The sequence below is a fragment of the Pleurodeles waltl genome, chromosome 3_1 (assembly GCF_031143425.1).
Source record: "Pleurodeles waltl isolate 20211129_DDA chromosome 3_1, aPleWal1.hap1.20221129, whole genome shotgun sequence".
Classification (NCBI taxonomy): domain Eukaryota; kingdom Metazoa; phylum Chordata; class Amphibia; order Caudata; family Salamandridae; genus Pleurodeles; species Pleurodeles waltl.
In genome coordinates, this window is record NC_090440.1 from 836752307 (window position 1) to 836766345 (window position 14039).

At 41.2% G+C, this 14039-nt stretch overlaps 1 protein-coding gene across 1 annotated transcript in view; it reads left to right on the forward strand.

Annotated features, from left to right (window-relative positions):
• Positions 1–14039, forward strand: part of KCNC1 (potassium voltage-gated channel subfamily C member 1) — a 372893-nt gene that overhangs the window by 268694 nt on the left and 90160 nt on the right. The gene's annotated exons all lie outside the window — the stretch shown is intronic.

Genomic DNA, 14039 nt, shown 5'->3' on the forward strand with positions numbered 1-14039 from the left:
TTCAGACCAATTCTTGGCTTGGAATAGATTATCGGCTCTGTCCAACCTCGAGGACAATGACTGATGTAAGGTTGAGAGGCTGCATGGAACGTTTGTTCCCGGGCCCTCTGACTCCTCTCCTTTTGAGACACCTAGTTTGTGTTCCAAGTACCACCCTAACAAACTAGATACTTGACTAGGCAGTGGTGTACAACCCAACAAGCCAACCTCCCATTGTCTCTCTGTGCCAGATAGATGAGCAGGTTCTACGGGGGCTACCAAGTTCTGCTGAAGCAACTCATAAAGTGGGCCATGGCCTTAAGCCATTCTCATTTTTCCTGGGATCTTTGAAATTGTCATGCTGGAACGTTGACGGTTCTTTAAGGTGTTCATATAATACTGGTGCAAGATTGTTGATAAACATCATACTCCTGCAAGAGACTTGGGCCACAAGTGACGTACCTTTTGACGGATACATGTGTTAAAATATTCATGCTTGTCCTTTGCCCTCTGGCCGAGCCAAGGTGGGGTCTGCCTCCTTGGTGTAAGGTTGGCATTGGCTGTAATTTCCAGCCATTGACTATGGGGGAGGAGGGATTCACAGGCTTTCGATCTTAAGTGGGGCTCCAATTCTGGTTTGGTAATACTAAATTTTTAAAACAATGATTTCTCAGTCAGAAACAACTTGATTCTCTTCCACCTTTTTGATTTTGTGGACACAGTGGCAAATAGGAATACATGCCTAGGTTCACCTCCTAATTTGATTTTGGTTAAGGATTTTAAGGCAAAGTTAGGGGCCACCCCTTTCTTGACTGCATGAACTTATTTACCTTAATCATCTGATGACACCTTGGAGAAGAATACATATTCTAGGAGGGATCTCCTACTCACTTTCTTGGCATCTCACAACTTGGAGAGTGTGGTTACTGATTACCTGCTAAGTCAGGTCCCAACATATACTGGTAGGGTGTCAGGGGGTACCACTGATTATGTTTTTATTCCTAAAAATGTAAACAACTGGTCAATGTAGAGGAGGTTTTGCCAGTCATATATAGTGACCCTAATCTCATATCTTTCATACTGAACATCCCGGGATGAGATACAAAGGGGAGTAGTGGACAGAAACAGCCCATTACTACTAAAGATGCCTGGTGTAGTGTGGCCTGGTGGACTGCCACTGTAGAGAGTATTATGAGCAAAACTCTTGAAGGCTGTAGGGAGCCGATTAACTCTTGTTTCGAATAAGAAGTTGATCCTGAAGCCAGGTTAATCAGCTTTGCCGATTTAATCTCTTTTATCAAGGAGCTGCTATTGAAGCCTGTTGGAAATAATATGATGGGCAGTCATTTCTGGTTTGAAGGCTTAAAAGGGCACTGAAATGTTCCTCCAGGGATCAGGAAGAAACAAAAGCCTGTGGAAAGGATTATACTTAGGCACTCAGAAAGAGTACGGCTGACGAGAAGGACAAGAAGTAGGTAGGCCTGTTGTATACTTGTCAAGTAAATGACTCAAAGGATTTTAGGAGGGCCATACATGACATCCTCTCCCTAGATTCAGCTCCCAATAAAGTTACCTTCCTTATTGCCCCGGAGGAATGGGTACTTCATTTTAAAAGGGTCTGTCACACTAACAACACTACTCAAAAAAGCAGTCCTGCTGACTGTACACGGCCCTTGACAATTCCATTCTCCCACAAGGAGGTTTTCAATAATTAAAAGTCCATCTAAAAAAGACCCTAGCCCTGACGGAATACCCTTGGACATATATAAAGTTAAGCCAGAGCAGTGTGCCCCTTTGCTTACCAATGTTATCAACTCGGCATGCAAGGTAGAGCTTCCAACTTCTTGGCACTCTTCCAATATACTGCCAGCTTTTTTAAAATGGTAGCGGGCAGGACCCAAAATGCTATCGCCCCATCTCGTTGTTGGATTCCACCATTAAAATCATTGGTAGATTAGTTCTAGACAGGCTGATTCAATGGTCCATGGAAAAGAATATTATCTCTCAGGTTTCATATGGCTTCAAAAAATGTCTGGGAACAATAGAACAGGGTTAAATCTACATTTCCTAATTTCAAAGTAAAGTTTGCTATATCAAGCCCCATTTATTTAGCATTCATGTATCTCTTGTGTGCATTCCATTGCATAAATAGATCAAAATTCGTGGGTATTGTAAGTACTCTGGGCCTGGAGGAGGATCTGATTACTTTTTTGCGGAGGCATACAGATGGATTTGACTTCATCTGTGAGGTATGGGGATGGTGGGGAGTGCACTGCCCACCATGTATTGCCCCTTTTTCAGTCAAACTCCGAGTACCACAGGTTTGTGTGATGGCCCCCTTCTTGTTTTTACTTTGAATAAATGGTGTGGAAGCAGCTCTAAGGAAATCAGGGGCAGATGTCCTGATGGGCAGGAAGAAACCTATCCCTGTGCTCTTGAAGCACAGAGTAACAAAGGGTTCTATACATGTGGTTTCATTAGCCTCTCCGACAACTATATCTAAATTCCACAAGTAGAGCCAAGTCAGAAATTACTGGTAATTCACTAACCTTCTCATGTGTTCCAACAATTAATCAAACTTCTCTGTGGACACATTGTGGGCTATAGTTATCCAAATATGCAGGTGCTAGCAACTTTAACTCTGGGGATTTCACACCATGTAGTCAGTAAAACAAGAACCCTTTGATTGTCAGTGGCTCCACTGCCTTTGTTTATTGAAGTAAGACTACATTCTTACTTTAGACAGTCAGAGTCTACCACCATACCATTAAGACAGGCTATATTATGTGACAGTGGCCCTTTCAATGCAGTCACTTGTGGGCAAAGGATATGACAGATACTTCAGGTGATTCAAGTTAACTGCATGCAGCCTTCCAACTTGGTGTCTTCTTTCACACACTCCAAGGTCTGAGGACACACAGACATTAGCCATACCATAATTCAGAGGCCCCCAATGGAGTGCCCCTGTACATCATATGCTGACCACTTTATAGGGGTTGTGGACCTAATCAACATTGATGATGAGAAATTCTGTGTTAGTTCTTTAAGTCAAAATCTAGCTTCTTGCTGATGACATACACCACACGCTCACTCCACTTGGTATTGCTAATTCTTTGATGAGCAAAGGCTATATTCCCAACAGATGTCTTTATACCAATAATTCTTGTGCAGTTTTGACCTAGATGTGTCTGGTAAATTTCGTGCCGTAACTAAATGATTGTCTCTTGTTACTTTCAATAACCTTTGGGAAAACATCAAGCGACAAAAATAGTTTGTAGTTTTGATCGGTCTTGGCAGTAAGTCCTCACAAATGACAGGATCTTGAGCCTCCATTTTTTCCTCATGATGTCCTCGGTAGGGAGGTGTGAGAGAATCCTTTCTATTGCTGACTGAAAATAACTGCTCCTGATGAGTACAGGACTGCACTTAATTCTATTATTCTCTGGTGATGCAGATATTGGCCGCTTTTATGTGCTACATGCACATTGAAGGACAAATGACATAAGATTTGCTTAGGAGTTGCAACAGATTACACATTGCCATTTCCCAACTTAGTGTAATATCAACTTTGACCCACATTCTGCTTCTAGTTATCATTGGATAGTGCATTTCAGTTTGAATGTTTGCTCCAATTGCAAAATTATCTGGATGCCTGCTTTAAATGGGAGCCCAGTCATTTGAGTTTCTAGTATGTTTGGATGGAGTTGTTGGGCTTTGTAACTGTCTCCTCCTTAATTTCTCCTGAATTTCTAAAACCAATGATCACTTGCCTCCCGTTGAGTGTTAAGTGAAAATAGTTGCTCCAGTAGCAAATCCTTTCTCCAGGAACCATTGGCCAAGAGATTTATATTTCTTATTCTGTGCATAGGTACGTCCTCAAAGAATCTTGAATTTGAAGGAATTCTGATCCATGCAGATTAATGCACTTTGCATACTTGACAGACAAATCACAGAACTTAGTGATGACGTTCGTAGGAGATAAATTGACATTGGCTTCCTAATGGGATCTATAACCCAACTTTATTTCTTGGTGTTTTATCTTTTTGTCTTCAAGTACTGGGGCTTCAAACTATGCTATATTGTTATGCTGTTCTTTTTTCTCAAGGCATCCAACATAGGATTGATTCTCTGTATCTGTGATAGAACAGAGTTGGAGTTCACTTGCTGCATTATTTCCTACCTAAGTATGTACTTTATTATTACCCCTGTTGGCTCTGGTTGGCTTCAAGTAAAGGATTTCTAGACACAATAACTCTACCTTTTTGGTGTCTGTGTCAATTTACTGAAGTTTAATATTTCAAGAACCACCCATGCCTGTCGTGGGAGCAGACAAATATGTTTCAAATGGACAAGTATTAAATAATCCCCCAATAAATGTCAGAATATTCTCTTATAAATGTCAAGTTTAATAATTCAACGGTGTGTGCTACTCTCAACACAAGAAATTATGCCAAACCCTGGGGAAGAGATTTTAGCATGCATAATTATAATAGGAATGTCAATGATGACAATAAGCACATATATTAATATATAGCATCAGGCACGGCATTCACAATGTCACTAGGTCTGGTGTTAAAGGAATGTTTTATGGTAATGTGAAGTATTACAAGTAAATAGCATGGGAATAGATATGTATTTGTGGGGAACCAAAGAGCTGTAGATTAATATTGGTGTAGGATAAAAGGTCAGGTAAAAGTTGCACTGTCAGCCCAGACCTAAAATCCCATAGAGGCCAATGACTGTCTCTTCCTATCTGTGCTGCTGCCTGAGAAAAACAATATAAATTATTATTATATATTAAACTAATAGGTCATCTAAAACACTTTAGTAGCATTCCAATATCATGTGCTTGCCCCTGAAAATCCAAGCTTAGGCAGCTGGACAAATAAGCAAAATTATTACAGCTGTGTGGAGGGCAGCTCTTTTTTGCTGAAGCACACCACATGTGCCCATTAAAACGTGTACTCCTGGCTCTCAACGTATGAACAGAGCCAATGCCCCTCTATAGTGATGATCAATTAATTGTCTGGAGACAGCTGCCCAGTAAAGCGTGACCATAATAAAAGGACAATTATAACAAGGAAACATTCCATCTGAAAATTCCTGTTGCAGTCTTTGCATTGTTTTGCGTTATGATGGTGTGTGGAGACCTACTCAATGGTTAGTCTAAAGCTAGACATTGACCCCGAAGGAGCTGCTTTTTATGTAACAATACACCATGGCCCAAGTCAATGTCAAGTCTTCACCAACTGTGTGCTGTAGTCTTATACAGATAAAAAAAAAACTGGCAACTCTCCCTTTGAGAACCTTCATATTCGAAAAATGTTTAGCTCCTCGCTTTACTTTTTCACATATTACATGTCTATGGAGATGTTTTTGCTCATTGGACAACACATATATTACCACTCTTCCTCGAAGTTTGGAAAAACTGGCTCCCAAGACTATCTCCATCCAAAATAACATGATGAGCTCATGAACGTGTCTGTGCACTCATGATCTATAGGGATTCAGCATTAAATAACATGTGCTTATAAATTAGGATACTTCCCCAGCTCATGCATTCCCAAGGCTCATCTTCTCTGAGTCATGTAAGGTCATGACAGTATACCAAGGAGCTCTGTGAGCATCTTAGCCTTGTTTCACTGACCAATCATGCCACAACGTCTTAATAATACAGCTGACCATTCAGTGTGCCTTGCTTGCAACGAGTTACACCAGTTATCCAGAAATGTATCTAATATTGTGATTCCCCTAGGCTATCCCTACAACCCCTAGGTGCTATCCCTGTGCCTAATTGATATACTTCCTGCACAAAACAATCCTGCAAGCAATGCAGAAACCCTTGCACAACGGTGAAAGGGTGCCTGCTCTTGCGCCAGGCTGCCAATATGGTGCCGGCACAGTGGGAAAAGACAGGAATGAGCCACATTTGGATAAATACTGTGCATTCCTGCCCCTTCCCTGTGACACAGCACAGCCAGGTGACTTACTGAGCTGCCCTGCAACACAAAACCCACAAATCTTGGCCTACGTTCCCATTCAGGAACGCAAGCAGACTGCACCCTCTTTTCATCTGCCATGAGAAGGAAGGGAGTTCAAAGTGATGTGTCCATGTTGTAAAGATCTGGGTTACTGTTGCAGAGATTGAAATGTGAATCCTGAGATCCTCAGAGGTCCATGATAATTATCCGATCAAAGTGCTGCTGAGAATTAACCGTTGTTAACTGCCCGTCTCCATTCTTATGCACCCTCCCATTCGACAAAGACCCAAAACTGCAGATGAGCAATTAAAAGTTGTCAATACTAGCAGAGAGAATAATAACGACTAATAATTAATGTAACTAATTAATACTTTGTGTAAAAGGTTCTCTACAATTGAACATTATGTACTGGTCTGACTCATGTTAAACAATATTTCAGAAAACATTGTTGAATGGTGTTCAAACTGAAGTTTATACACTGAGCAAAAAAAGAACAACAACTATGAATTTTCATGGCGCGTTAAACTATGCAACATACACGAAACTAGGAGGCACAGTCCGTTGTCACAAACAGAAAATGCAGTACACTCCGAAAGCTTTAAGCACATAGTTGCACATATTGCAAATCATTTTGGTCAAATAAATATGAACATAATTTATGGAAATAGAAATATGTATGCATTAGAGCAAGATACGCCAGATTCCTTAGAAAGAAACACATTGAATGACACTGCACCTTAATTTGTCTAATATTATGAATAATAAAATATGTAATATGTACAGTTATATTGAAGAACATAACAGCTAAAAATTGCATGTTTTTTTTAATGTACACATGCATTCGTTAATAAGTATACAATACCTGATTAAGCCAAGAGACTGTTCGTATGGTCCCTGTCTGCATAGCCAGTGCTGCTACCGTTGCTATGGAAACTGAATGTGATTTTCTGTTACCATGGCTACTGCTTTTTCTTCATGCAGTTGTTGATATTTGCCCAATATTTCTCTCTTTATTCTAGTAAAAGAAATACATAAAGATCCACTTATCAGATTGTGTGCTTCTAAAAATCATTTTTTGGGGTATTTATCTCTTAAAATCTTGTATTTACATGAAAGTAGTAAAATACAAAGGCGAAAACACTGATCCGATTCAGGCACTTGTAAAGAAGTAGATTAGAAGCAGCTTTACATTCAGCTAACATGTTGAATTTGACGCCTGATGGTTTTAACAATTACAGTGTTGTTCCACAATTTCAGTCGCAATGCCAGGTGTAAATAACACGAGCAGCAGGACATTAGAACGAGCAGATACGTGTAGGAAAATATACTCATTATGGAGTGGCTGTGCGTAAACAATATATCCAACAAGAAATAAAGCCTCACCTGTTCCCTGCTCGGAAGATTTCCATTTCTCTATTGATCCAGTTTTGGCAAACTATCTCACGGCTATCTTTTTGCGCGCATCAGTTTGCGTTTGCCTCTAGGTGCAAGCATCCTGGCTGTCATCTTGCTCTAATTTATGTTGACCTTAGTCACCTGTACAAATAGTCTTTTTCTTAATTTCATCTTCAAGAGGTTTACCCAGACATGACCGTGGGTCTACTTTTTGGCATTCCTATGAAATTAGTGAAATTGTGAAATTAGGTATGCAGATATGTGTAGCTGTATAGACCAAACATTGCCAAAAAAGCAGCAGAGCACTCTTTAGGGTCAAAGACAAAGATGTAGTCAGTGACTGGGGGGGAAATGGTTCTGTCAGTCGAGGTAGCCTGCTACTTCATCATTAATGCTCTTCTGCTGCTCCTCCTCCTCCAAAGGATTGTTTACATTGGAAATAAAGTCTGTTAACGCGTCCCTTTATGATAATCTATTACACATCAGGGCTCGTTTTAGGCCAATTAATCTTTTGACCCAGTTGAGAGACACCTTAGGACGAGATAGCTAATCAATATGTCAATCAATACGTCAATAATGTCATCAGTATTTATCATGACAATACACTTCACTTTAGTCAAAGTCATTGATCAATTCAAGACTCTACCATGACCTTGCAGCCATGAATGACCACACCAATTTAATAGAATTTTATAAGTTTTATTCTCTATTAATTACAATCTAAAAGCAGATGAGTTAATCTCAACACCAAGAAACATAATAGCATAGTCATGATATGGCAACTTTGGCAAGATTTCATTAAAGCGAGAATCACAAACATCAGAACATAACACGGCGTGAACATAGATCAAATTCAACAGAGTGTCAATAACGCGTCAGTTCAACAAAGCATAGTCTCGGTCGTTTGTCTATTTGCGTCAGTTTTGGTCAACACCTGTCCTAACCACTGATTAGCATTCACATGCTGGGCTTCATGCAAAACAATTTAGAACACTAATTTGGAAAACATCTCACTAAGGTCTCTGTCAAAATAAGCAGTTGGTACCTAGAAAACAAAAGCAAACAGACAAATCACAAATGCATTGTCATAATTACCCTCCAAGGTTTAGGTCAGCGCACAGGTTCAGTCTTCGTCTTCAGGACATCAGTAAATTCGCCATCAGTCAGAACTCAGCTCGGGGGCAAAAAGGGCACTTCCCTCATAAGGAGGTAAAGTGTAAAATGGACAAATCTAAGGGTGAGGATGGTTTTAAGTAAAGCAACAAGTCACCAAGCAGAGTGACTAAGTTTGTGGATAAAATCAATAGCATTCCCTACCTAATTCTAAATGATTCCCTGTGACATGGGTTTTTTATCCCTTTTTAGTTGTACATTCCCCCAAACTTTTATTGGACATTTGTTATACCCCACTATCTTTAACCTATCAGAAAACACATTAGGTCACCTAACTATTCACCCCATATTATTTTACAGTCTTTGATTGGTTTCCATAATTAAAGTCTTCCGAGGTGGCACGTCCGGTATGATTTCATATTTCTGTAATTCTTTGCACATCTTTTGGTCAGTAGCTCCATTGTCTTCACCGGTTTGAATGACCTTGTACATTACATTAATCTACACTGTTTCGTTTTGTTTTTAACATTTATTCTGCAAGCAAGGAAAAGCTATGGGAATAGATCTAACATGGTTACATTCGTCTTTTAGTTTGAAGAAAAGAACATACGGGGTCATGTCCTTTTGTGAGTCAGCACAATGCAAAATAGAAAAATACATTTAATATGAGAGCCAAGCAACTAGGCTTCGGCTCATGCTAACTTAAGGCCTATGAGGATTTCAGCACAGATTCAATAACGCAATCATTAGTATAAACTTATTTAAACACAATATAAACATTTTAGTCATCATTATTAGTCTACGTATACATTGACGGCCACTCCCCGTGGTCACATTTCAGGTGCACGTTTTGAGCAAAATTATTATTATAGTTTCTATGCAGCATTATCACACATTAATTCATAAACATTTCATGTTAATATAGATTATATAAGCTACACTCTCTCAAGTCCATATTTATGGGAATGTGCTCCAATCTTCCTTGCAACATAGCTTATTAAATGCATCTACCAGGCAAATAATTATGATCAAGTGTTGTAAATTTCGACTGAATATCAGAGAAATAAGCAACTCCTCTTCTGTGGTCACTTAACATCAGCTCTGGGGCAGCTCATCTCAGACTGGGACTTAGGTGGCGAAAAGAGGGTTCTGCCCAGGTATCAGCTAACATTTGCTTGTGACAGCGGAGGCCTCCTGAAAGTTAATTAAGTGTGAGTGCGCAGCCGAAACGGACCTCCTGAGGAACAGAGCACTTACTCACACCCAAGGCCTTTGTCTCAACCTGGGGGGGGGGGCTGTTCAGATTCTGAACCCTCATGCAATTAGGCTCCTAGAAGCTTTAGGCTGGGAACAAGTGACTTTCTAAAAGTTCCTGTTATAAAATAGGTGTCACAACCCCAACTTTATTCATTTTTCATGATGAATGTGCGAACTATCAAAGCATAGTGTGGAGAGCGGTGATTAAGAACATTGCAGTTTGGAATGAATGCAGACAAAAACTTGCATGCATAATAAAGATATCAAAGAACTTCATAAGTGTAGGAAGCTGGCTCTCTGTGGTGCACTAAAAAAGAAGTACACCATGCAGAGTCCAGTAGATCCCCAATTGGTCTGCAGGGGCAAACGTAGATAGGACTAATGCTCTATTTTGTGGTACTACTGTGGATGAGCAGTTAGGCTTATCAGAGGGTAGTGCTAAGCATTTGTTGTACTCACAGAGGCAGCAAATGAGACAAACATGCAAAGAATAAATCTGAGTCCAATTAAAAAAAATGATACTTTTGTTTAGATATACTTTAAACCCAAGAACTACATCATAAGGTAAGTACTTTCAAGCATAAGTACTTTTTAGTGAAGCATGAGTGGACTTGGACTCTGGACACCTGGCGAACCTTGCTGGCACTGTTAGTTGGCTTCACCTCAGGTCGTGGACGTCAGGTGCAGAAGTTTCTTCGGATGTCGGGTCTTTGCTGTTCTGGAGGCTGCAGAGTCCTTTCTGGAGACTTTGTTGCACAGAAAATCAGCTACTCACAAGAGTCTGAGTCTTTGTAGAAGGCAGGCAGTTCTCATGGGTTTCTTGGAAGCTCAGCTGCAGGACAAGTCGTCTTTTTGGGCAGAGTCCATCGAGGTCAGCAGGCAGGCCAGTGGGGCTGGTACGAAAATCAGCTTCTTCTTCTTTTCCTCTTCTGCAAGTATGACTCTTCTTTGTCCTTTGCTTCTTAGGTTATCAGGATCTGAGTTCTAGGGTTTAGGTGTGCCACATAAACACTCATTTTAGGGGTGTTGCGGGGAGTAGCTGTAGCCAATGGGCTGCCCACCTTTAGGTTGACTACACTCTTTCTATGACCACTTCTGCTGGGAAGTACACATAACCTAGTGGCCTAATTCCTATCAAACAAGATGGAGGAATTGGAAAAGTGGTGTCCACTTCTGTGCATCCACTTTAGGGGTGGGACTGGCATCAAGCGGGCACACCTCCTAATCTGCTAATTTTCCCGCCTGTGCTGCCTCCAAAAGTGGGGTCAGGATGGGGGGGCAGTCATCTCCACCATCTGGAAAGACCTGAGTTGCATTACAAAGGTGGCTAGGCCTTTGAAGCTTTCCATCTTGGAATGTCCGTCCTGCCTGGGTGAGGTGATAACACCACTGCCCAGTGCAAGCTTTTGTCTCTGGCCCTTGAGAGCTCTGGCTCTCACCTTGGGGTTCAGAAAAGTGTCAATGGTGGGTGAATTGATCAGGACCAGTCAATCAACCCACTAGTAGCTGATAGGTTTTCAGGGGGTGCCTCTAAGGTGCCCTCTGGGTGCAGTTATTAATAAATCCCTCACTGGCATCAGTGAGGGTTTATTAATCTGAGATGTTTAATACCAAACATCCCTATATTCAGAGAAGCCATCATGTAGCTGGAAACACATAGTGACCAGTGTCCAGTACATGCATTTAAAATAGCTTCCCTGTTCACTTACTATGTCTGAGAATCGACAAAGACATAGCAGGGACAAATCTGCTTGTGCAGACATGCCCTCAATTGTAATATAATGTACCCTGCCTTAGGGCTGTAAGACCTTGTAGAGGGGTTACTTACATATATTGCATGCAGTGTTTAGGGGACATGGCACACAAGCTGTGTGCCATGTCGTGTTTTCACGTTTGTCTGCACCAAGATATGCAGCCTGCAATGGCAGCCTGTCAGGTGCCTGGTGAGGGGTCCCTTAGGGTTCCACAATTAGTGTTGCAGCCCTTAGGGATCCTCCTTAGTACCTCAGGCCCTAGGTACCAAGGGCACCATTTACTAGGGACTTACAGTGGGTGCTAAAGGATTTACCAATTGGGAATAATGACTGAGTAGTTTTTGGGGAAGGAATCTGTCACTGGGGACCTGGTTGGCAGAAACCTGTGCTTTTTCAGGCAAAATCACACCAGAAACCATGCAAAATGTGGGGCGGCGGTGACCATGTAAAAAGAAGCACTTTCCTACAATAAGGTTAAAAAATATTGAGACGTTTTGTTTTCAGAATAAATTAATAGGAAGAACTTGAGTGCAGATTAAAGGCACTCAAAACTATTGCTGCAGAATGGCTGTACATAAAACAAAGCAATGTGATTTTTTTGTGTGAAAAGAGATCAAAGGCCTCTGAGTTTCTCTTGAGAGGTGTGCACCACAATATACCCATTTTCACCTGGTCACGGGGAGAGGAATGCACACACCGGAATTGTGCACAGTTCGTACCTGTGATTTGTGACAGGTTTTAATTGTTGCAAACCGTGGGTGCGAATTCCTGTGTCAGCTACAGCTTTTGATTTCCTTGTAACCCCATCTTCTAAGCCATCTGTATCTTTATGTATTTTTGTGTATTCTATATCATCTCATGTGGAGGTCACCATGGTTGTAAAAGTTACCATTACTCTTACTCTAAATAATGAAGCTTGTTTTGGACAACACAATACTGTTTGACGTAGTGGTAGGCCACTGTAGGGAAGGCAATGTAAAGGGTTTGTACCAAGACGTGAATAAATGTGAGTGTACAAGCAAACATAAAGGTTGCCAGGAATAGGGCAGAGACCTAGAAGGGGGAAGGGGTACGGAAGAAAAAGAAAGCAATGAAAATGTAGGCGAGAGAAAAGAGATGGAAGGAAGAACTGACACTGGGCTTAAGTAAGAGAACCGTCTTCAAAGAAAGGGTAGATGAGCAAGAAGAGAGATAGGAACAAAAAAGCACAAGCAAGAGGCTTACGCGGGCTGAGGAGAAGTTAAAATGAGAAGCAGAGACATGAGGAATGGGATTAAGAGAAAGACATACTCCCTCTTTAAATTAGTTAACTCTGGATTGGGCCAGTGTAGCTCAAATGATCTCCCCATTTTGGGACACAGTGCTATACTGAAGACCCTAGACCAGAGATATTTTAAGGCATGGGCAAAGTGCGCAAGGGGTTCAGGGGTGCCAGGGCTCCCTGGGAATGTAAATGTTCTCTCTATCAAGCTCACCTCCATCTATTTCCACATCTCAAACTCCCTACTCTCTGCCTACCTCTGAGTCTCTCTCTCTCTCTTTGCCCGGTGGCATTTTAAGGAGTTTTGGGGTCCTGAAAAGACACATTTCAAATGTTTTTGTGTGAACGGGTTTAAGAAAGTTTGTCTGGCAAAATGCAGGCTTCAATTAGCAGACATTGTGAGGTAAAATTCAAAGCTATTATAAACTGGAACTCCAAAATATGTCTTGCCGGAGACCTAAAAAATCCATAAAACAATATAGCACTCGAAGTCTTAGACGTGAAAGCACTGCATGAAACACTGTTTTTGGTGAAGTCCATGAATGGCGGCATGTGCTTAATAACATCCGTCGAGTGCTCCGTCCATAACAGTAATATGTATGGGCGGGGAGTATTATTGAAGGGGATGAACGTGCGAAACGGGGCAAAGTGTATGCTAAGGAGGTAATAACGAAAACAGGCATGAAACTGTAATTAATGCTTGAATGGCTATTGTACGCTGCCCTTGTGTGCCACCTAGCAAAGTGTGACTGATAAGACAACGAGGAGGTCGAACTTCGCAGCTCGCCTGTGGACGTGGAGGTGCCTAGCAGTAGGAGTCATGGACTGCTGGGGTTCTCAGTAGTTACCTTGATATTATTGTGTTCTCTCTGCTGAAAGCGTAATACTCCTCCAAATGAGACCGCGCCCGTGGCCAAACAAGGAGCTATGCAAGGGCAGCATGTACAGGAACTGCCAAAGGCGATGTTGGTCCTTTGTCACATTACATCACATATTCATCTAGGGACAAAGCATGAACAATATTTTGTGTAATTTGACCTAAATATTTACGTCGCACGCTGATGATAAACGATGTTCTATCTCTTTACTACACCGTCTTTAATTCTTTTGTTTCGTCTCTCACAGGGGAGATGCAGGCAACCAGTATGTTTTATACACATACGTACTTATCAGTATGCATCCCGAGTTATGAACAATGAGAGCTGTAGTGCTGAGGTCTGAGTTGTATTTGGTTAAAAGTATCTATAAAAGCACCCTTGTGAAAGTTTCTCTAAGAATACTTCCCGTGTGAGTCAGAAA